The following is a 23,677-nucleotide window of genomic DNA, read 5'->3' as shown; positions in this document are numbered from 1 at the left end:
AGTTAAGGAGTATATTGATGGAAGGAGTGTAGTAAGTAAAACTACAGGTGGGGGAAAGGAGAGAGTGCTTAAAGAAGAAAAGTAGGTAGAGGGAAGAGGTGTACAATTAAGTAAAGTAAAATTGGTTATAAGAAAATAAGCTGTATACAATTTAGTGAAATAAATGTGGCTGTAAGAGAGAAGCTGTAGAATGTAAGCAAAACAGGAAGGGGTGGGGAGAGGTTAGGGAGTATTACAAGAAAAGCAATTATCTAATTAGGGACTTGTAGAGATAAGGGGTAGGACTATTAAGTGGAGGTGGTGTGTGATAGGATGAAAATGAGAAGGGATGTGGTTACAGAAGTATATGGCTAGGACCACTAGGGGTGGGTGGGTATTGGGGGTAGGGTAGGGGAGCGGAGTGAGCCCGCAAGGCAAACGGAGCGGGTTCAGACAGGTAACTGAGAAAGTCAGGGAAGAGAAAGAAACAATCAGCAAACAGCTAACTACTTGGTGTCTTAGTTGGGAAGGATTACTACCTCATCCTCTTAACCAAGCATACCCTTGCTGTCACATACCTCCTTCCCTCTCTTATGTATGGAGCCCCTCTCCTAGCTAACCTACAGTCCTCCCTAAAGACAAAACTTGAATACTGTTACAATAAGTTTGCTACCAGCTCCAAGTTCTATTCACATCAGTGTGATGCCCTACACTCCCTGAAATGGCTAGAACTCCCTAGCTATCTCTCTTATATTCAACTCTCAACTGCCCATAAACTAATTTTCAAGCCCTCTAACTGTCCCTCCCTCCCCTCCATCCTCACCCTGCATCTCCCTGACAGGTCACTCAGATCCAAAAATCAGAATGTCGTTGAAGTATACAAACCAATATGTACTCCTGGGTTACTTCTATTGTCATTCTCCCTAGCATGCAAATGGAACTCCCTCCCACCCCACATCCGAATTACCCAAAACCACTCTTGTTTTAAGACTTTACTTCATTCCTACCTCTCTTCTAAGTGTGAATGCTCCTGCTCTCACCCTTTCTAACCTCTATCTACTTCACCCTTATTCTCTCCAAGATTTCTTTCACTAATTAAACCTAACACCTGCTATGCTCTCCTTACAATTTATCTTACAATAGCAACTCCTATTATGCCTTATTTAGTACAGGCATTTGCATACCTTGAACTACAAAGTGCTTTGTTATTCCATATATTCACGGAATTGCTTGTTATGGCATATACCATAATATGTTTTTTATTATTATTATTATTATCATCATTATTTCTATGTCTTCAATAATGTAATATTTTTGTTAGCTTTTAATAGTTTTTTAAATATCATAATATTGTTTCTGGAGCTTTTCTCCCCAGGCTTCCATTGAAAAAGGGGTCATTTTGGCCCAATGGACTTTCCCAGTTAACAAACTGCAAATAAATAAAATAAAAATAAATAAATAATGCCAGTACTACTTTTGTGACAGGACTGAAGTCCTTCAGCACTTTGTGTGTGGTATAAGTTTTGTCAAGTTGCTTACTACAAACATAACAAATGGCTTGCAACAGGTTTTAAAAGCAGTAAGAATTTTTTGTTTTTCTTTGGTCATGAAGTAGAGGATCTTTTTGCTCTTCAGCTTGGAATATGGGTTGCAGAAATGGATCTGGCTTGTCCGTTAAGTGAAGAGTACGTGGAATTAATCTTTTTTTTTGCCTCTGTTTAGAGCTCAGAATGGCAGTGGGTGCCAAATACAAGGCAGCCATGGCTCTGAGCACCAGCCATGTCAAATGTACCTATTTTGGGGAAATGTTCCTATTTTCAGGCTTAATTTATTAGTCCACATGATTTTCTGAACTTCCTTCACACACACACACACACACACACACACACACACACACACACACACACACACACACACACACACACGCACGCACATGCACACACACACGCACGCACATGCACGCACACACGCACACACACACACACACACACACACACACACACACACACACACACACACACACAGTTTTGAAGCTGTTTACAATACAGGAACCCAGATGATGTGTCTAAAAGACTAGTGCCACCAATGATTTAAAAAAAAAAGAAGACCAAGATATTACACCTCCCTTTTTCAGAACAAAAATAAATGTGGGAAGTATTTTGTTGCAATATAATTTATTAAAGTCTACAGATTGTTTTTGCAATACATTTTCAATAATATGCATATATTTAACTCATTAATTTTTTAAATCTGTATTTCTGAATAGTATCCTGAGAGAGGCTATGTGTTATCAGGGATTCATATTTTACGCTAATTAACTGTCCAGATTTTTGGCTGGCTGTACTTAACTTCTCAAAAGCCTCTGTAACTATTTTCACTGACTACAAACTGAGAGGTATGCTGCGTACTTTATTTTCTTAGTGTATTGTGGAAAGACTGAAATGAAATGCTGAATTTTCTGTTTTTGCTATTCCGCACATTTTGGAAAGAAATTTAAACTGGTCATTTTCCCTTGTATGCAAACCAGTTTTAAACTTGAACTGTTAAAGATTCCCTTTGGTTCTGCAACAAACTAATACATATATATATATATATATATATATATATATATATATATATATATATATATCACTAAATTACAGAAATTTGAACACAATATATCAAATGTTCCAGGGACTTTGAATTTTAGCCTATTAATTTTTGGGTCAAAATACCATATATGTCCAAACACTGAACCTGCAAGCGTTTTAGTCACTACAATCCCAATATTCAGTTTACTACTCTGCTAGAGCTGGGATAATGACTCCCTCTGGCTTATACTAAAATTAATGCTTGCTGAGTCACTTTATTTATTTATTTATTTATTTAAGTATTACAGTAGTGTAACATGAATTACTAGAAAACTAGGATTGTATTACGGTTGTGGTAAAGCATGTATATAGTATGTAACAGCATGTTAAGCTCAGACACATCTATAAAACAGATTATATACAGCATGTAAAGATCAAACACACATCATTAAAGCATTCAGCATTTTATTACAAAAAAAAATCAGAAATCCAGTTCAGTTCTTACATTGAAAGAAGTTTAAAATTTAACAGCAATACTATGTAAAATTGAAAAAGAAGTGATCAGAATAAGATCTATAAATCATACTAGGACTTATAGTGGCTGGGATAGCCTTGAAATGTTGCCACTGAAATACCAAGACTCTTATTGTGTTAATTATAGAATATTACTTTGATGATTCAATGTATTCCTAACATTGTATAGCAGTATGTGATGCTTAAGTTCTTCCGTTCTGAATATATATTGTAAATATGTTAAATTAACAAAACATTTCTTAAAAAAAAGAACATTTGGCTTTATTTTACAGTATATATATATATATATATATATATATATACATATATATATATATATATATATACTTAAAATACAATATATATATATATATATATATATATATATATAAATATATATATATATATTTATATATATATTTATATATACACTGACAACTTAATTTCACTGAATCTCATTTCACTGACAGCTTACAATACTACATTTCACAAGACTAAATGGGAAAACACAGACAAACAAACTCACAAAACTAAAGACTACCTCCTTCTACAACTTAAAAACTACTTATTTATCCTCTTAATGGAAACCAGACAATATAAAACCAAACTAAGTGGGGAGCTATGCCCCCCACACCTCCCAACATGGGGGGCTGTGCCCCCAACTATATATATATATATATATATATATATATATATATATATATATATATATATATATATGTACTAACTCCAGGTTGCACTACAGTGGGGATGAGAGCATATACCATTTACTTGCCTCACAGTACTCTGCACACTGCCACATCAAGTCTATAGCTTACAATTCAGTGAAATGAGATTTAGTGAAATTAATTTTCAGTAATTTGAACTTTAGGTGATTTGGTCTCAGTGAAATGAATGTCAGTGAAATCGGATTTCGGTGAAGTGAAGTAGACCCATTTATATATATATATATATATATATATATATATATATATATATATATATATATATTTATCATGAGCGGATAGGTGATCCGCTGTGGCAACCCCTGACCGGGAAAAGCTGAAAGAAGAAGAAGAAGAAGAAATATATATATATATATATATATATAGAGAGAGAGAGAGAGAGAGAGAGATAAATATATATATATATATGTATATATATATATATATATATATATATATATATATATATATATATATATATATATATACCACTCCTGCTGTAATTGCAATATAAATACAACATGAGACCTGTAATGAGGAGATTACTATAATAAAAGTGTGAGAATTTTGTGATTTTTTTTATATTTGACCACATGATACGAGGGCTTAGTAATGAGGTTGGTGCATGGATAGGACTGTTTTACTGACAGGTATGATTTGATTGGGATTGTAAATTATAGATAGTTTAACAATGTAATGGGTTGTGCAGGACCATTTTATTTAGAGGTATGTCTTCAAAGAGATTTTAAGTTGCATTTAAGATGATTTTTATGATATTGCTGGGATCAGGTTGCACAATTTGGCAAATTTTACAGAGTAGAGGCAGTTACTGTTATATATATTTTTTTATTTTTGAGTGAGTGTTGGTTTAGTGAGCACAGTTATATGGGGGTGTGTGCACCAGTCTGATAACTTGCTGGTGACAGGACACTTGTTTGGGGTATAAAGGATATTCTGGGGAGTCTTAATATGAGAATAGGCTAGTTGATATAGATCCATGCAGTTGATGGAGTGAAGTGTGTCACAGTGCTCTGTTTAGTTAATGTGGTTACTTGCAATATTTACAATTTTATAAGATTTCTCCAGTTTGACTACCTGAGATGACTGTAGGTTTGTGAAAATTGATGTAGCATATAGGAGACTAGGCAGAAGACAGGTCTGAGCTATAGTCTTGTGTGTATATTTTGTAAGGAGAGGTTTCAGTTTATAAAGAACTCCTTGTTTATGTTTACATTTTTTGAACTGCTTGTTGAATGTGTTGACCAAATCTTAATTTGTGTTCTGTTATTATTCTGAGTACTTTTGTATTTAGTATTAGCTCAGTTTTAACAATGTTCGCTGATAATATTTTTTAAATCTCAACCATTTCTTGGTTGAAGGTGAAAATACCATTAGTTAAGTTGTTTTAGTGGGAGTTAGTTTAGATTGCTCTAGCCAGTTTTCACTTTTTATAAGGCGAAGTTGTAGACCATCTTGGAGCTGTTTGACTCCATATGAAGTACATATTAGCAGTGAGGCACTTGTATATTGGATTAGATTTGCTGGTGAGAGGCTGTATGCATTTTATTTTTAATATATTGAACTGTAAAGGAATGTTGAATATTATAGTACACCTAGAGTTACTTGTGGAGGAATTGATGGTTCATCAGTCTAGCATATGCAATCTGTTCAATGGCTGGGGTAATTTTTAAACCAATTGATTGTATTGTTTGTGAGGCCCAGTTCTTTGAGTCTGTATAATAGTAGTATGGGATGGAATGCTGTATCAAATGCTTTAGACAAGTCTAAAAATAGAGATGCAATCATTTTACCTTGATTTTATCTCTCATGAATGTAGTTTATGAAAGTTAATAATACTGTTTCTGTGTTATGGACTGGACTAAATCCATGCTGTGTTATACAAATTAACTTGTTCTGTGTTGGGTAGCTGATCAACCGAACACATTTTCAATTATTTTAAATAGAATGGACAGGATGGCTATAGTTCTGTAGTTTACTAGTTCAAGAAGGAGTAGAGAGGCAGAGGGGCATTGATTACCAGGCCAGTACTATGACGCAGCACCCCACCTCTCAACTTCTCAAGTGAAGAGCAAAAAAAAAAAAATAGGACGTTTCTTCTACTGACACACCAACCACGTGGCCAGATGCATCACACACACACAAACAAACACACACACACACACACATGCACACACACACACACACACACACACACACACACACACACACACACACACACACACACGCACACACACACACACACACACACACACACACACACACACACACACACACACACACACACACACACACACACACACACACACATACACACACACCATCCAGTACCAGCCATTCAGGTCCCATTTCTGTGCCCGGACCCAACCCTCATAGGTTCATAGGTTTATAGGTAGGTAATAGGCTATCGGCCCAAGGGCCTACGTAAGCCTAGCCAACAAGGTTCCCTGGCTTACGCCACCCAAGAAAGTTATTTTCCCGTGCCACTGTCGAGCAGAGACTCAGAAGTGATCCCTGGGGTGTATTTCCTATTTCCCATTCACTCATCAAGATTTTCCTTGAAGAGTGCTAATGAAGAACTTTGCTTGACATAGATGGGTAGCCTGTTCCAGAGTATGGGAAGTCTCTGGGACAAGAATCTATCCCTCCAGCATGTCTTGTTTATTGTGGTGACAAGATTTAGGTCCCTAGAGCGTGTAGCTCTGAGGGATTGGGATTTCTTTAGGTGTAGCATGTCCAACAGCTCTGAGTTTGACATAGCTTTATATGTTAGGCAGAGATCACCTTGGAGTAGGCGATATACTACGGAGTAAAGCTGGAATTTTTTGAGGCAGTCAGTGTAGGGCATCCTCTTTGTGAGGTACTTCTTTGGCCTTTCCAGCTGCTGCAGATGTCTTGTGAGGTACATTTCAAAAGGGGCGTTGTACTCTATAATGGGTCTAATGAGTGTCGAGTAGAGGGGAACAATGACCTCTTTTTTCCTGGATGAGAACCCTTTTATGATGAGGTGTGCCATGTAGAAGGACTTCCTGACTACTGTGGAGATGCGACTATCAAAGGAGAGACTACTGTCCACCTGGGTCCCAAGGTCTCTTATCATGCATTCGGTGTTAAGTAGATTGCTGCCTATGTTGTAGTTCATGGGTACATAGTTTTTACCAAAGGGGATGACACTGCACCTTTTTGCATTGAGCTTGAGGCCATGGCTCTGATACCAGGCATCTGTCTCAGCGAGGCCCTTCTGTAGGATGTCCACATCATTTGGGGACTTGACTATGGCTCCTAGTTTGCAGTCATCTGCAAACTTCATTAGCCAGAGGCCTTCTGTGTTAGCCTGTACTTCAGAGAAGTAGATACCAAACAGGAGAAGTCCCAGGATGGACCCCTGTGGTACTCCACTTGTCACTGCTTTGAGGTCAGATTTGGAGTCTGCAACTTTTACAGTGTGGGTTCTGTCAGTGAGCCAGTTGGCAACCCATCTTGTGACATAGGGATTTATACCTACTTTAGTGAGTTTAGCTATAATTCCAGAATGGGGGATGGTGTCGAAAGCCTTGGCGAGGTCAAGATAGGCTGCGTGAACCACCTTACCCTCATCTACGGCTTTGGTGACTGCCTCAAAGAAGTTGATCAGGTTCAGGAGGCATGATCTGCCTTTCATAAACCCGAACTGGGTGGGATCCAGAGTTTGGAGGTTACCAACGTCTTTGTTTATGAGTTCCATGATGATACATTCCATGGCCTTGCAGACCAGGCTCGTCAGGCTAATAGGTTGATAGTTCCCAGGATCAGTGGTGGCTCCCCCTTTGTGGAGTGGGATAACTGCCGCTGTGCACCATTCAGTGGGTACAAAGCCTGATGCGAGGCTATTAGTGAACATGGTGCTTAAGTGGGGAGCCAGTTCGTTCTGAAGTTCATGTAAAACGCAGCCAGGGATGTTGTCCGGTCCCATGGATGCTGTGTTTTTGGCTTTAGAGAGTGCAGCTTTTACCTGTGTAGTTGTGATTACAGGGATTCTGCATTCTTCCTGTATAGATATGGGCCCTTCTTAAGTATAATTTCTTCTTTTAAACTGTAGAAAACTGTCTGCTACAAAATTAGCACAGGCTTGCTACAGTTTATACCCTGCTTGCACAGAGCACTACAGTAATGATGTGTTAGTTTAAAAAAAAAAAACTTATTTTTTAAACTGTAGCAAACTGCTTGTTAGAAATGTAGCAAACATTTGTTACAGTTTATACTCTGCCTGCATGGAGCTTTATGATGCTCATGTTTTAGTTTAAAAACATTTTTTTCTCCTCAAACTGTAGAAATCTGCTTGCCACAAATGTAGCAAACAGTTGCTAAAGTTTATACCCTGCATACACGGAGCACTACAGTGCTCAAGTTTGAGTTAAAAAATAATAATATACATTTTTTTTTACTTTTAAACTATAGCAAACTGTTTGCTACAATATAGCAAGCAGTTGCTACAGTTTAGACCACACACAAAGTGGTACAGCACTCAGGTTTGACGGCAGATGCAATACTGTCTTTTAAAAGCCAATATTTCATTAAAAAAGATCTGGATTGGCTGATTGTGCCCACCAACACTTTGTCCCTGGGGCAGTTGCCCCTCTCACCCCACCCTGGCTATGCTACTAACATCTGGTCTCTTAGTGGGCAGTGTGTGTAGGACTTCACTTATTGGTCTGGTTGCAGTTTTGGTGAAAACCTCCTCAAGGCCTTTGTGCACCTTGGCTGTCTGTTCTATTCAGCTGCTGTAGGTAGTATCCAGGGTATCTGCAAAGGGTTGTCAGTACTACACAACACCATACTAAACCTATCACACACAGACAAGACCAAATATGTAGACCTACATATGAAGAGGCTGTTAAAGGTAATGTCCCTCAACAGCCTTACAAACACACAACATAGGCACCAACCCTGAAACATACATCAAAGGGTCTCAGTGTCACAGTTCAAAAGCAGATAAGGCAAACCTCCAGACAATCCAATGTCATAGTACTGGTGTCTCCATTGTAAGACACACTCACCAGGCTGTGCAAGAAGAGGTTCATGATCAGTTGCTGATCAGGCACTAAGATTCACCACATCACACAGGCACTCAAGTCTGTGCAACACAAGTACATATATGACACAGTCACTGTGTACATGGGTGCAAATGACTTGAGATGTACATCCCTGGACTATATGAAGAAAGACATGATGGAGACCTATGAACCCAGCATTAAACATTATTTTTAATCACCAAGAGTGATGCCACAATATGAACAAAAGATTTTTACTTGACCAATTGAATTTGCTTCTGGTGTTATTTAAAGGAAGTCCAATATATATCATTTGGGCATTGGATGATAGACAGTCCTAACTGATTTGCCAGGGATAGCTTAGACTTATCCTCCTCAAAGGGTTTTGAATATTGGCTAAGAATTGTTGTCCATCCCATAGTGCCTTTTTTAGGCAATGCCAGTCCCCAAAGGCTTCCAACATAACAACGCAGAATCTGGATAACATAAAGGTTTTGCTGCTCAGCACTAGGAACCACCATAACAAAAAAAACTCCACTCCCTACAAGCACTCCTTACCCTGGAAAACATTGTTATATGTGCCATTACAAAGATGTGATTCAAGGCCACTGAAAGCACCCCATTAGTGCAGGGTTTCATTTCCTACTACACCTTCAGGCCCACACACTAGATAAAGAAATTAAAAGTAGCAGTGTCTCCATGCCCCATTTGCCATTAACAAGATGCCTTATCACATCATAGCTAACTGTAGGACTCATTCCATGTTCCCCTCAGTCTGCAACTCCTACCTAACTAATATGGAGTTCCTATACATTAAGGAGAACACCATTCTCATAGGGGACTTCAACCACCCCTCCATTAACAGGGAGACATATAAATTCTCTAATACGAATGCTCAGAGATTTCTAGACTTCATCAACACAAACCCTCTGGACTAGTTAGTCTGTACCCTAACCAGAGGTGATAAAATCAAGGAATTGGTTCTCACCAATATTGGACAGCTCTACTCCCTAACAAGTGTAACTCCCTTCCTGGACATATCAGACCACAGATCAGTCACATACACCTGAATATTGATGACAGAAGCATCCTGCAATACCACAGTATTAGGAGATTATGTCAAGGTGAATCTACTGAACCTGAGTGATGACCTGGCTACATTCAACATCCCCTTCCAACCTGATGATGCCACTACTTATGCCAAATCCTTTACTGCTAAATTCTACATGCATATGAATTGCTGCAAACATGCATCTGTCTCCCTCCAAAATAAATGCAGTGCAATATTGAAAAGTAAACCCCTATGATGGAATCTAAATGTAAACAGGCTGTATAATGAAATAAAAACCTCATTGTATGTAAAAATAAATATAACCGTCAAGATGCAAAAAAAGCTATTCCTAAATTTAAGAGGGAAGTCCAGACCATGATCAAGTCAACTAAAACCAGATATGAGGTAAAAACTGCCAGCAAGGCAAAGGGCAGCCACAAAGCCTTCTTTAACTATGGTAGAAACCTTAGAACAATGCCCTGCACTGTGAAGAGCTAATATCAAATTATATCACATAGTTGGGCTCAGAGGACATAGCCAATCTACTAGTGGATAAATGTAGTTCTAATTTCACCTCCTTTTCCATGTCTCTGCCAACATACCCAGTTCTCATACTCACATCTACACACATCCTTGAACTCTCCCACTATCCAGGATCAATAATGGCCAATAATACCACTTCTATGTGGCTGGATAACATACTGAGCTACTGACTAGCTAGTCTGAAACAGGACCTGTTAGACTCCTTACACAGGCTTTTCACTGCTGGCCTATAAACACACTTTATGATAGATAAAGAGTAGGCTGTAGCTGTCATCCCCTTGCATAAAGTTGGGGCATCAATGTACTTTGGACATTATATACCCATAACTATGACTAGCCTCATCTGTTATCTGTTTGGCTGTGGAAAGGATTATTATGGAAAGGATTATTATGGAATTAATAAATAAGGACATAGGTAACCTACAAGCTCTCTGTTAAAGATAGACCCTGCCTACTTAAACAGGTTGACTTATTTGAGAAGGGTACTGAAGCAATGGATGAGGCAAATCACTACATACTGCATATCAGGGCCTTGCAAAGGAGTTTCATGCCATCTCACACTTGTGTACTGTAGATAAATTATCCTAGTTAAATGTTCATTCCTGTGTAACTCATTGGATAGCAAACTGTCTAACAAATTAGGGTGGGCTGCTATACCTCCTCCAAAATATTTGTCAGTGGTGATGCACTCCAGGCTTCAGTCCTTGGGCTACTCCTCTTTGGCATTTACTTCTCAGAGGTCAAAGCTACTGTTAAGGTTTTGTGGCTGACCACGTTTGTAGATGAGTGTAAACTAGGTGCCTTCATAAACTCCCTGGAGGCACCAAGATCCTCCAAGAGGGTTTTTTCCCAAATAAATAGCTGGTGTTAACATTATGGACTAAAACTAAATGCTAAAAAATGTACAATAGTATCCTTTGGCAAACAAGCAGTCCCTTGTAAATGTCACATTGACAACACACTCCTAAAACTGAACAAGTAGCTAAGGACCTGGGAACTTATGTAGAGAATGAACTGCCCTTTGATCACAATGTATCCACTATTGTAAGAAAGCTTTTTTTTTTCATGACACAGCTTATTACTAAAGGTATTGTAGAAAAGAGTGTGTGACGTAACTTTAAGAAGCATTTCCAGATGTAGGCATGTGCATATAAATAGAGAGCACGTGCAGGCAGCAGTGCCATTTTGAGAGAACAGCCAGAGTGTTAACATGTATGAGTGTAGCAGTCAGTCTGTTTATAAGTTTATTTAAGTTTAAGTTGCTAAGCCTCAATCTAGATGTGTTTGTGTGCTTGAACTGAGCCCACAACTGTTCGTCTGTTTTATCCTGACTGGACAAGTGACATGGTGTCAGAACTGGGATTGAGAGTGCAACTTCTTCAAGCCATGAGGAGCAGAGCTGATGGTGATGGTATATTGAGCAGGTTGGGTAATACAGTGCTTAAATGATTAAAAAGGGACACAAATGAACTTCAGGTAACCACAACTTGCACAAATGATTTATTTTGCAAAAGAAATGATACGTAGCATTCGTAAGGCACAAAATGCATTATTAATCAAACAAGTAGCCCAAAACGCATTATTAATCAAATGAAAGGCACAAAATGCATTATTTTTTTTACTAAATATTTTTTTATTATTTCAAATAAGATGTCTTAAGAAACATTACATGAAATAAAGATAAATAACATATTTACAATTCTAAAACATGACTAACTTCAAACCATTATATAACTATTTACATTGGTGTCTATGCAAATAGCATTGAAATTCTATATTATATAGAGTTAGAAACATAAGATGATATATCTTCATTGATCTTTTCGAGTATTTCTAGTACTTTCATCCAAGAGTAATAATAAGAAGTAGATCTTTTAGTTCTGTTCTTCACTGTTAATATTTCCATATGAGCAACTGTTGATGTTAAATTCTCAAATCCCTTGAATGTAGGAGAAGCCTCATTTTTCCAGTGTATAGTTATGATTTTACGTGAAATTGTCAATAGTGACCATAGGATTTGTGTCTTTTTTTGGTACACAGTTTGGAATAGGAGAGTTGAATAAAATTAAAGACTTTGTTAATTGAAAATTATCATTATAAACAGTCTGAAAAAAATAGTTAATGGACTTCCAGTACATATTGAGACATATATATTCATAAACAACATGCTGCCAATCTGCTTTTATCTTGGTATGGCATCTCCAACATTGATCTTCAATAGAATACATTTTGGCTAGCCTATGTGGTGTATAGAAACTTCTGTGTAGATATTTCCAAATGAATAATTGCCAGTATTTTGATAATATAGAAAATTTGGAAGATTTTAGAATATTACTTTTTTCTTCTTCAATTGGAGGATGCTTGTTTATTAAAGTATAATAATCCCAGTATGATTTTTCATGATAATTTTTTGTTTTTTTTTAACAATTTTATAAATATTAGACAAATAACCTGTACCCTGATAAGGTTGTTTTGTGATAAGAATAAGGTATTCAATAAGTTTTGGAGCTTCATGTCTAACTGAAGGTTGCATTTGTTCTATTTTATTTATAAGAAAATGTCTTAGATTTTGTAAAAGCAACCAGTAGTCTTAATTTATATTATAATTGCAAGTTATCTGTTCATTTGTTAGTATTTTCCCTTTCTCTATAAGTTGATGCCAAAAGAATACTGATTTTTTCTTGAGTATATTCATTTTAGAGATTTGGGATGTATCTAGAATATTGGGTGTAAAAGCTATAGGGGAAATAAGAAAAATCCAAGAATTAATATTTGGTATTTTGTTTATATAAGTTTTGAACATTGAAAGTGTAGAGCCTATATAGTTTGATGGCAATTTATTAATATTATTCCTTTTCCCTAAAAAAGAATCTTTTAACATCCATATAAGGGTGATGATATTACTGTTAAGTTGTCTTGTATGTGATTGTAATTGATTTCTATATAAATCTGCTTATGGGCTTGTTTCCATATAGGTGTGTATGAATTATTTAACCATAGTGTTATATTTTTAATAACAGATGAGGTAATATATAAATCAATATCCGGTAAATTAATTCCACCATCCTCCCAATCTGGTAAATGTTTATTTAAGGCTATACAGGGTTTATTTGGAAACCATAGAAAATTTAAAATTAGTTTATTGTATCTTTGAATAATATATTTGGGAGGTGGCAATGAAAAATTGTGTATTAAGCATAATATTTTGGGAAATATGATTACTTTAATAAGATATAATCTATCTGCTGTTGAAAAGATGTATTTATTCCAGTAACCAATTGTTTGTTCTATTTTGTCTAGTATTTAATTATAGTTAAATATTAGAGAATATGTTAATTCATTGAGTAGATTTATTCCCAGATATAATAATTTATTTTCTGTTACTATATATTTGGAAAATCTTTTGTTTATATATTTTTTTACAGTTACAGGGCATAATTTTAGTTTTGCTTTCATTAAATTTTAAGCCTGAAATATTTTGAAATTTATTCATGGAGTTAAATAGAGCATTCAAAGACTCATTGGTATCTGAGAGAGTTAATAGTATGTTATCAGCAAAGAGTTGGATTTTAAGGTTTAACATTTTATTAATACAAATGCCCTTTATGTTATTGTTTGATCTGATTTGATTTGCAAAGGGTTCTATGAGTAATGCAAATAACAATGGTGATAAAGGGCAACCTTGTTTAGTTCCCTTTTTGATTGTTATAGGGCCTGATCTATGTGATCCTAGTTTAACATATGCAGTAGATTTTTCATATAGTATTTGGATAAGATTATTAAAATTAGAAGGAAAGTTATATTCTTTTAAAACTAGTGAAAGAAAGTTCCAGTTAACCGAATCAAAAGCTTTATTAATATCTAATAAGATTACATTTAAATCTAGGACTTTATGTTTGCTATAGTCTATTAATGTTAGTATTCTTTTAATATTATCTGAAGTATTTCTTCCTTTAATAAAGCCTGTTTGATCTTTGTGAATTAAGAAAGGAAGAAAGTGTTTGATCCTATCTGCGTATATAGCCATAAACATCTCATAGTCTATATTGAGTAATGATATTGGCCTATATGAGGAGCACTGCTTCTCATCATTATCTGGTTTGATAATTGGGGATATCAATGAATATTTCCAAGAGGGTGGTATGTTCAAATCTTTCTTGGCTATATCATATACTTTTAATAGTAAGGATATGGCTTGATTGGGTATTAATTTATACATTTCTGGTAGCATATTGTCTGGGCCAGGTGCTTTATTTGTCTTGAGCTTTTTAATTTGTGATTTTAATTCTGTCATATTGATTGGTTTGTTTATAATGTCTATTTGCTCTTGTGTTAATTTAATATGAATATTATTTTCTAAGTATTTTTTATATCCTTAGTAGGTGTATCTTGAGTGTTTATGGAATTATCTATGTTAAATTAAAGTCTGAATGCTTCTAATATATCATTTAGATTTGTAACTCTTTTGTTAGTATTAGGAATAAATATTTCTTTTATTTGCTTAGATTTAATTATTTTTGTTCTATTAGTTAAGTGTCTCAGGTGTGCTGAATTAGTAGAGTATGAGTTTATTTTTATCTTTTCTAAGTTAATCATAATCTTATGATGTAACAATTCTGCATACTTCTTATTGATTTGTGTAAGTTCTTGAACTTGAGTAGTATTACCCTTTTGTATTTCCAGTTTCAATTTGTCTGCTTTGTTTTGTAAGTCTAGCATATCTTTATTCCATAACTTCCTTTTATTTATGTACCAGGATAATATTTTCCCATATGTAACTGCTTTTAATGAATCCCAGACATATATTTCTGAAATATCTTCTGTGTAGTTTATTTCTAGAAAGTTTTTGATTGTTTCTTCATAAAATTCTTTGAAATCTGTCAATTTTGTGATATAGGAAGGTATCCTAGTAATGGGATTTGAATAAAAAGGTGTAAGCTCTATCTCAAAGACTATGGCATTATGATCAGATAAGGGACAATTTATAATTTTGACTTTGTCAATTTTTGTTATTAGGTCATTGGCAACATATATTCTATCAATTCTAGAGTTAGTTTTATATCTATGAGAATAAAATGTGAAGATTAGTGAGTCTGGTTCTGCAAATTCATTTATATCTTTTAAATATAATGTATCTATAAATTTTAATAGTGCTTTAGAGATAGGTTGTTTTCTTCTTTTAGATTTAGAATCTGTATCTTTTTCATTCATTATACAGTTGAAGTCTCCTGCCAATATCAGGCTACCCTTAGTTAAATGAATTATCTCTTCAAAGTGCTGATTAACTGTTCTTAATCCTAGTCCTGGGATCCAATATAGATTTACTAACATATAGATTCCATTATTTAATTCTATTGAAGCTAGACAAAACATACCTGATGTATCTTGATGAGTAGTAATTATTTTAGGTGTTACAGTTGAGTTGCAAAGTAGTATAGCTATTCCTCTTTTTTTTTTTGTTTTGTATTGAGAGTTTATTAGTACTGTGTAATTATTAATATTTAAGTTGTTTATATCTCTATCTAATAAGTGTGTCTCTTGTAAGAAGACTATTTGTGGTTTATGTAAGTTTATGTATTTGAATAGGCTTCTCCTTTTATTACTATTGTTTAGACCATTAACATTTATGGATAAACATTTCATTTCCTAGTTATGAATTTGTTTTATATGTGAGTTTATGTAAATATTGTTTATTCTTAGTTCCATCTTGGATACAGAATTCAAAAAGTTTTTCTTGTATGGTTTTTGCATGTTTCTGAGTGACACCAAAGTGATAAAATAAAAAAAAAAAACAAAGAACTTCCAAACTTGTAATTCTTAACCTTTAAAAGCATTCCCTATCACTATGTACCTCATAGTGATATACCTCTTTGGTTAGTGAATCTAACCAAACAAACTTTCTACCCTCACAAATAATATTTGGATCAGTTTCTCTTATCCTCTTAGTTTTTTAAATAAAGATAATTGAATAATATATTAAGATAATCTAATCAGCTAAATATATATAAATATATTCTTTACTCTTATGTTATTGTAATTCAATAATACTTATTTCTAATCAGGTTTCAAAAAGGTACAAATATTTAGACTAAGGTAGTATCATTTCAAAATAGTCTACGGTATTAATACACATTTTTTCACAGTTAAAATCTATAACTGTATATTGCAGACATCTGTTGAAAACTATTTACTGACATTACTGTACAATACAATACCATTGTTGTGTAATTTTTTTTAGACTACTCAAGTCTGAAACCAGTGTTTAGATTAGTATTTGCAAAGTCACATTGGAATAAAAACATGAATAGTTCTGAAGCCACATCATATTTCATGTTTAACATAAACTGAAATGCAATACAATGTACAAGTATATTAATATTTCTTTAGTGGACATTAAATATGTTCCTCTGGTTGCATTTTTCAGCTTTTCAAAGACAATTCCTATGGCTGGAGACAACAAGATCAAAATTTAGGCTTCTCCCTTATCTAAGAGACTGCTTATAATGCTGTTACTTGATTGAGTGTTTTGTTGTTAACACTTTTATCAATTTTCATAGGGACTTTGTATAATCAAAAAGACACAGTACAGAGGTAAAACTACAATGCACTTGACCACATTTTCAAAGCAAACATCTATGTATATCACATATTAACTCTTACAGCTTAGACTGACATTTAACCAGTGAGTTTATCTGCTGACAATAAGTGTTGGAGATTTAATTTTGGCTTACTTAACACCATTAATTTAACCTTATGATTGAATAAAATTTTAGAATTAAACATCAGCAACTTCTCATTATAGTATTTAAAAAAGTATACTGAAGAACATATAAAAAATGGAAGCTGCTAAGATTTAAACTATTATGTATGAAAATGTTGCAGGTTAAAATTCCTAACCCACTTTGCAGTAAATAGACAAAATGTATTTAAACTATGGGCTAATACCTTTATTAAGTCAGGAAGGTGATTAAGAAGCTTGTTTTTCCTCTAATATCAGAGGATAGCTATGGTGATCCATGCACTGCAAGAGTATTATTTATCCTGGTAATTGCTTTATGACTGTATATAGAAATATTTAATTCAAATAATTAACTGGTATTACAACAATGTTTCTCAGTTGTTTTACAGTTAATGACTAGATAGAACGCACCATTGAGAGGATACAAGTGTATCAAATGTCAAGTGCTTTAGCTATAAGTGTCCCCTCGAATTAATCCCTGATGAATTTGCTGCTTACTAAACTTGCAGACTAATATTGGTGTCTTTTCATGTAGTCATATTGGAACGTGAAAATACAGGTCTGCTGATCAGGAACAATCAGGCTCTCAACTGCTAGACAATGCTATACATTTGTCTGCAGAAAGGTTTGAGAATTACGGTTGCATTGTCAAGCATTTTTGTTTACACTAACAGTAAGATGATATACCCACATACACTAGTATTGTGTCATTCTTGATAATGCAAAAAGCCAGGTAATATTATAAGAAAGGTGAAGCCACAGCCAGGTAATATAATAAGAAGAGTACAGCTGCAGTCATTATTCAGATGAGTAAATGGGAACAGCATGAGCCATCTAAGGATGGATAGCTCGCTGAGAACTTGCCACAATGTATGTTCACAATGCATGGTAACTTAGTAATAAATTAGGGCGTGGGCTAAGCCTCTCCCTCTGCTACTCAAATTGGATTCAATACAATATGTGTGTAGAACACGGATGCTTCAACAAAGTTCAAACCTATATGGGATATAAATATTGTATAGTTGACACATTGGGTTAAATCCTCTGTTGTTATGTTACTTATTATAGTTGTTTATATGATTATTGTTTTTACTTTCTCTATCTAGTATATTGTACTGTTATTTTAATGTTTGATTTGCTAAATGTACATTTAACCTTCTTGTTGCAGCCCATTTGTCCACTTGAGGGCATAGTTTGGCAGCAGGACATTAGTAGCATTTTTGTAGGAGCACCAGTGTGGCAAATGGCAATTTTCTTTAAAATAAACCTGCCCGTTGCTTGACAGTTACTAGTTTCTTTAGAGAATTTGTAAAACAGCAGTGATTCTATTTGCTGATGATTAATTTCTGCTCTTTAAACTCTGCTGTACAAAACATAGTAAGGGATACCTAAAATGTCTGGAAAACTAAACTGACAGAAAGACAAGCAGACATATGTCCTTATCTGTCAAGGTGCTAGAAGACATCAGAAGCCATAAAGTGAAAATGCTTCAAAAAATAGATCGGTGTATATTTAGATGAACCGCATATATTATTTACGTTTCATTTCTCCCAAACCCAGGAACCCCACTCGGCCTTCCCGAGAACACTGGAAAATATGAAGGTCTCTCCAAACACCATTATATTGGGCGACTTCAACTACCCAAACATAGACTGGGAGCATTACTCTAGCTCCAACACCGTAGCCCAAAGGTTCCTAGAATTTATAAACTCAAATGCTATGGAACAACTTGTTACCACTCCCACAAGAGGGGAAAACATACTGGACCTGATCATCACCAACATGGGGGCTCTATGCTCCAGACCAGAAGTGTATCCCTCACTGGTAAGATCAGACCATAAACTAATCTCACTGGATATTCACATCCCGACCTCACCCCCTGCCCAGAAAACCACAGTGAAAAACTTCTCTAAAGCAAATTTCACACTCCTCAAAACCAAGGTGGAATCCTTCAAAGCCCCCGGGCCTGTGGAAAATACAGCCCATACCGCAGAATCCTTTATAAATGCATTCTATGAACACCTTCAGGAATGCATGGATCATGTAATCCCAAATAAAACCAAGACCCAATCCTCAAAAGGCAGGCATCCTGTCGGGTGGTCCCCAGCCATAAACAAACTATACAATAGAAGGAAGAAGCTACTACATGATAGAACAAAATCCCAAAAAGGGACGGCATCTCTGATCAGTATTAGCAAAAAACTACGGGCACTCATAAAATCGTCTAAGGCCAGCTTCGAGAGAAAACTTGCACAGGACACTAAGGATAATCACAAGGCTTTCTTTAGTTATGTTAGGAACTTGGATGGGAATTCCCAGATATGCTCAGAATTAGTCCAAAGTGACAAAAAATACACCAAACCCACAGACATTGCCAACATCCTAGCTGACAGGTTCAGTGCAAACTACCCCCCCCCCACCAAAAGGGCAAATATCTATCCCAGCAGAGTGCTGTCCCCCCTGACATCTCAGATGCTCAGGTAAGAGCTGCCCTCTCCAAAGCAAAAAACACAGCATCAATGGGACCAGATGGTGTCCCGGGCTGTGTCCTACATGAACTCCATGAAGAGCTAAACCCAAACATAAAACTACTGTTCAATCTCAGCCTTACTACAGGATATGTACCCAAAGAATGGCGTACAGCAACAGTGGTCCCTCTCCACAAAGGTGGTGCCTCAACAGATCCTGGAAACTATCGCCCCATAAGCCTGACTAGCTTGGTCTGCAAAGGTATGGAAAGGATCATCATGGACCTCATAAATAAAGATATTGGGGACCTACAGACACTGGATCCTACCCAGTTCGGCTTTGTTAAGGGCAGATCCTGCCTCTTAAACCTGGTTGATTTCTTTGAAACAGTCACCAAGGCCATTGACGAGGAGAAGGTGATCCACACAGCCTACCTGGACCTCGCAAAAGCCTTCGATACAATACCCCACTCGGGCATTATAGATAAGCTCACCAGCTTAAATATAAACCCCTATGTCACTAGATGGGTTGAAAACTGGCTCAAGGACAGAACCCACATGGTTAGAATCACTGGAGCCATGTCAGACTCCAAACCAGTTACAAGTGGCATCCCATAAGGCTCAGTCCTGGGACCTCTCTTGTTCGGTATATATTTCTCGGAGGTACAGGCCAACACGGAAGGACTGTGGCTGACCAAGTTCGCAGATGACTGCAAACTAGGTGCCATAATTGACTCTCCAGCCGACACAAGCATCCTACAAAAGGGCCTCATAGAAACAGACAACTGGTGCCAGAGCCATGGCCTCAAGCTAAACGCCAGAAAGTGTATAGTCATCCCCTTTGCAAAAACAAAGTGCCCACAAATTACCACATAGGTGGTAATCCATTAAGTACGGAAGAAGTAATTAGGGACCTGGGGACCCAAGTTGATAGCAATCTCTCATTTGAAAATCACGTGGCCAAAGTGGTTAGAAAAACATTGTATATAGCCCACCTAATCATGAAGGGATTCACATCTAGATCAGGGGAGGTCATCGTGCCTCTTTACTCATCCCTCATCAGGCCCATAATTGAGTACAATGCCCCTTTTGGGATGTACCTTACCAGACACCTGCAGCAACTGGAAAGACCCCAAAAGTACCTCACCAAGAGGATCAAAGGGCTCAAACAGATGCCATATGCTGCCTGGTTAAAGAAACTCCAGCTATACTCAGTGGCATACCGCCTGCTCAGAGGCAATCTGTGCCTGACGTATAAAGCCATGTCCAACCCGGAATTAATGGACATGCTGCACCTCAGAAAATCAGAATCCCATCGAGCTACGTGGGCGAGAGACTTGAACCTCAGCACTGAAATAAATTGGACATGCTGGAGGGATAGATTCATAACCCAGAGGCTCTCTTCACTCTGGAATAAAATCCCAGTCCAGGTTAGGCAGAGTCCCTCATTGACTCTCTTCAAGAGGAATCTTGATGAGTGGATGGGAGATCGTAGGTTTACCCCGGGTATCACTTCCGTGTCACTGTTAGACAGAGGCACAGTATACTAACCTCGAAAAAGGGCATAGCAAAATTCATTTAAAATGGGTGGCGAAAGCCAAACACACTCTGGCTAGGCTTATAAATGCCCTAGGGCAGATAGCCTAGTATGAACCTATGAACCTATTAGAAGGAATTTAGGTTCCTGTATCTTTAAAAGTGAACCTAGCTTATTTCCTGACGAGACTTCAATTAGAAAGAGTCAGGGGATGACGTATACAAGTAAATGCGACAAGCAATAAGGTACTCGAGTTTCTAGTGATATTTGTGGCTGTTAAATTGTCTCGAGAACCAAGCGGGAAAAGGTATGTGTTTTTTTCTTTTTTTTCCCTTCTCTTACTTCGTGACAAAATCATGTAGTGTGCATGCAAGCACTCTAGTCTGCCGAGTAGTGTTCACATCTATCAAACTTTGCATTTTAAACATGCTATGCCTTATTTCTTTACAAAAGAAAAGACAACAGGATATCTAAGCTACTTATAAGTATCTCTCAACTCCGGATGTCCGGAGCCATAACACACTTGACTCATAGCCGCAAAATATCACTCACAACATATTTTTGCACTGTACTATATCAATATGTGCATATGGGTCAAAGACAGAAGATCTTTTAAGGCTATTTAAAGTAGTCTTATGATACATCTAAACTGAAATACTTCATTTCAAAACCAACACATTTCCACCCAGCATTACTGTTTATCCAAAACAGGGACATTTTTAACTTATAGAAATAAATGTTGTCAGGGATGCAACTGATAATAAGTTATATAGCAGCTATTACTAAACCTATTAAGCAATATAACCATATACTGATTAAAGTATTATAAGTTAATGAAGACTTTATAAGAAGAAGAGAAAAATAAAAACAAAAAAAAAATATTTGAGAATATTATTATGTGTTGGTTACTCTGATTAAGAATATGAAAATAATAGATGGATAATAATGAAAAATAGAGTAATGTTTAAATTATGCTTAGTATATTAATGTGATTTGAGATAAATGTATTTAAATTTATGCTAATTCTGACATTTAAAGTATAATTGAAAACAGTACCTGTTTCGGTGTGACTTGAAGACAGAAAGAACTTTTCTTTTGTTGTTAGTATTATTTAAATTTTTACAGAATATAACATATGTAAGGTTATTTGTCCTTTAGTTTTTTTTTCTTTTGCTCAACAGTTTTCCAGTTATTTACTTCAGCATTTCTTTTTGGTGTACTAATTGTCCAGTCCATAGATTCTTCATGTGTTAGGATGTTGTTGTTGGTAATGTATTTTATTGTTGAATCTACTGTTTCAAAGACTTTTATTCCATTTGGTAGAAAAACTCTCAGTCTTGCTGGGAATAAAAGTTGGACTTTCAATTGCTTCTTCTTCAAGGTTTTTATTATTGGTAGAAATTCTTTTCTTTCTGATACCACCTTTGTAGAATAATCATTGTCAAATCTTATTAATGAATCTTTGTATTTGATGGGAGAATTTGCCCAAGCATTTCTTAATATAAGATCTTTATCTTGTATAGAAAAAAGTCTCACAATTATGGATCTCGGCTTGTTCTTACTTGGAGAAGAAGTATTTCCAGAAGCTGCTAGAGATCTATGCGCATGTTCTTTACCATATGAAAGAGCTTCAGGTATTTTTGTTACATCTGGTATCCAGGTGGTAAGGAAGTTTATCATATTGTCCCCTTCAGATTTTTCTGGAAGACCATATATTCTAATATTATCTCTTCTTGTTCGATTTTCCATATCATCAAGCTTTTCTAGTAAATATGTGTTCTGTTGAAGTAAGAATTAAGTTTGTTGTTCTTCTATTTGGACTCTAGTGTCACTGTCATTTAATGACTGTTCAATAAGTGATATCTGTCCTTTCTGCTGAGTAAACATTTCTTGAAGCTGTTCTAGTTGTTGTGAGCACTTTTCTTTAAAAGTATCTATTTTATTGTCCATCTTGTCAATTTTTATTGTACATTCCTGTATATTTGTAATGACAGATTGCAGGTCTTTTTTGAGAGAAGAGTCTTGTGCTGAATTCCTTAGATGACTCATGCTGTGAAGCTGATATTGGTGCTGATTTTCCAGTAATTAATTTGACAGGAATTATTCAAGTTCTGACAATAACATTTTTCTTATAGATGCTCAAAGTTATTAGAAATAAGTTAGTAATAAATATTTCTTCAGATTAAATATTATTTTGTAAAATTCCTGTCAGAAATTGTATTGAGGTAAGAGAGCTGAAATGAAGTGCAGCTATCAGTTCAGCATCCTAGCCACACCCCAGAAAATGCATTATTAATTAAATAAAATGTTCAAAACCACAATATTTGATAAAACTATTGCAAATATTTATATGGGGCTCAGAATTACCTCCGGTTTGCACAACGAACATGTTTGAAGTAAAACGAGCATAAGAAAAGTATAATGAGTATGATAAGAGGCTCAACGGGCATAACGAGTACCCACCACTCCCATTCCTAAAATAAAAATATCTCCCCCCTCCCCTTTAAAACAAAAAAAAAACAAAG

This window comes from Protopterus annectens, chromosome 14.part0, assembly GCF_019279795.1.
Source record: "Protopterus annectens isolate FY-2018-M chromosome 14.part0, PAN1.0, whole genome shotgun sequence".
Lineage (NCBI taxonomy): Eukaryota > Metazoa > Chordata > Ceratodontiformes > Protopteridae > Protopterus > Protopterus annectens.
Note: the sequence above shows the minus strand (reverse complement) of the source record.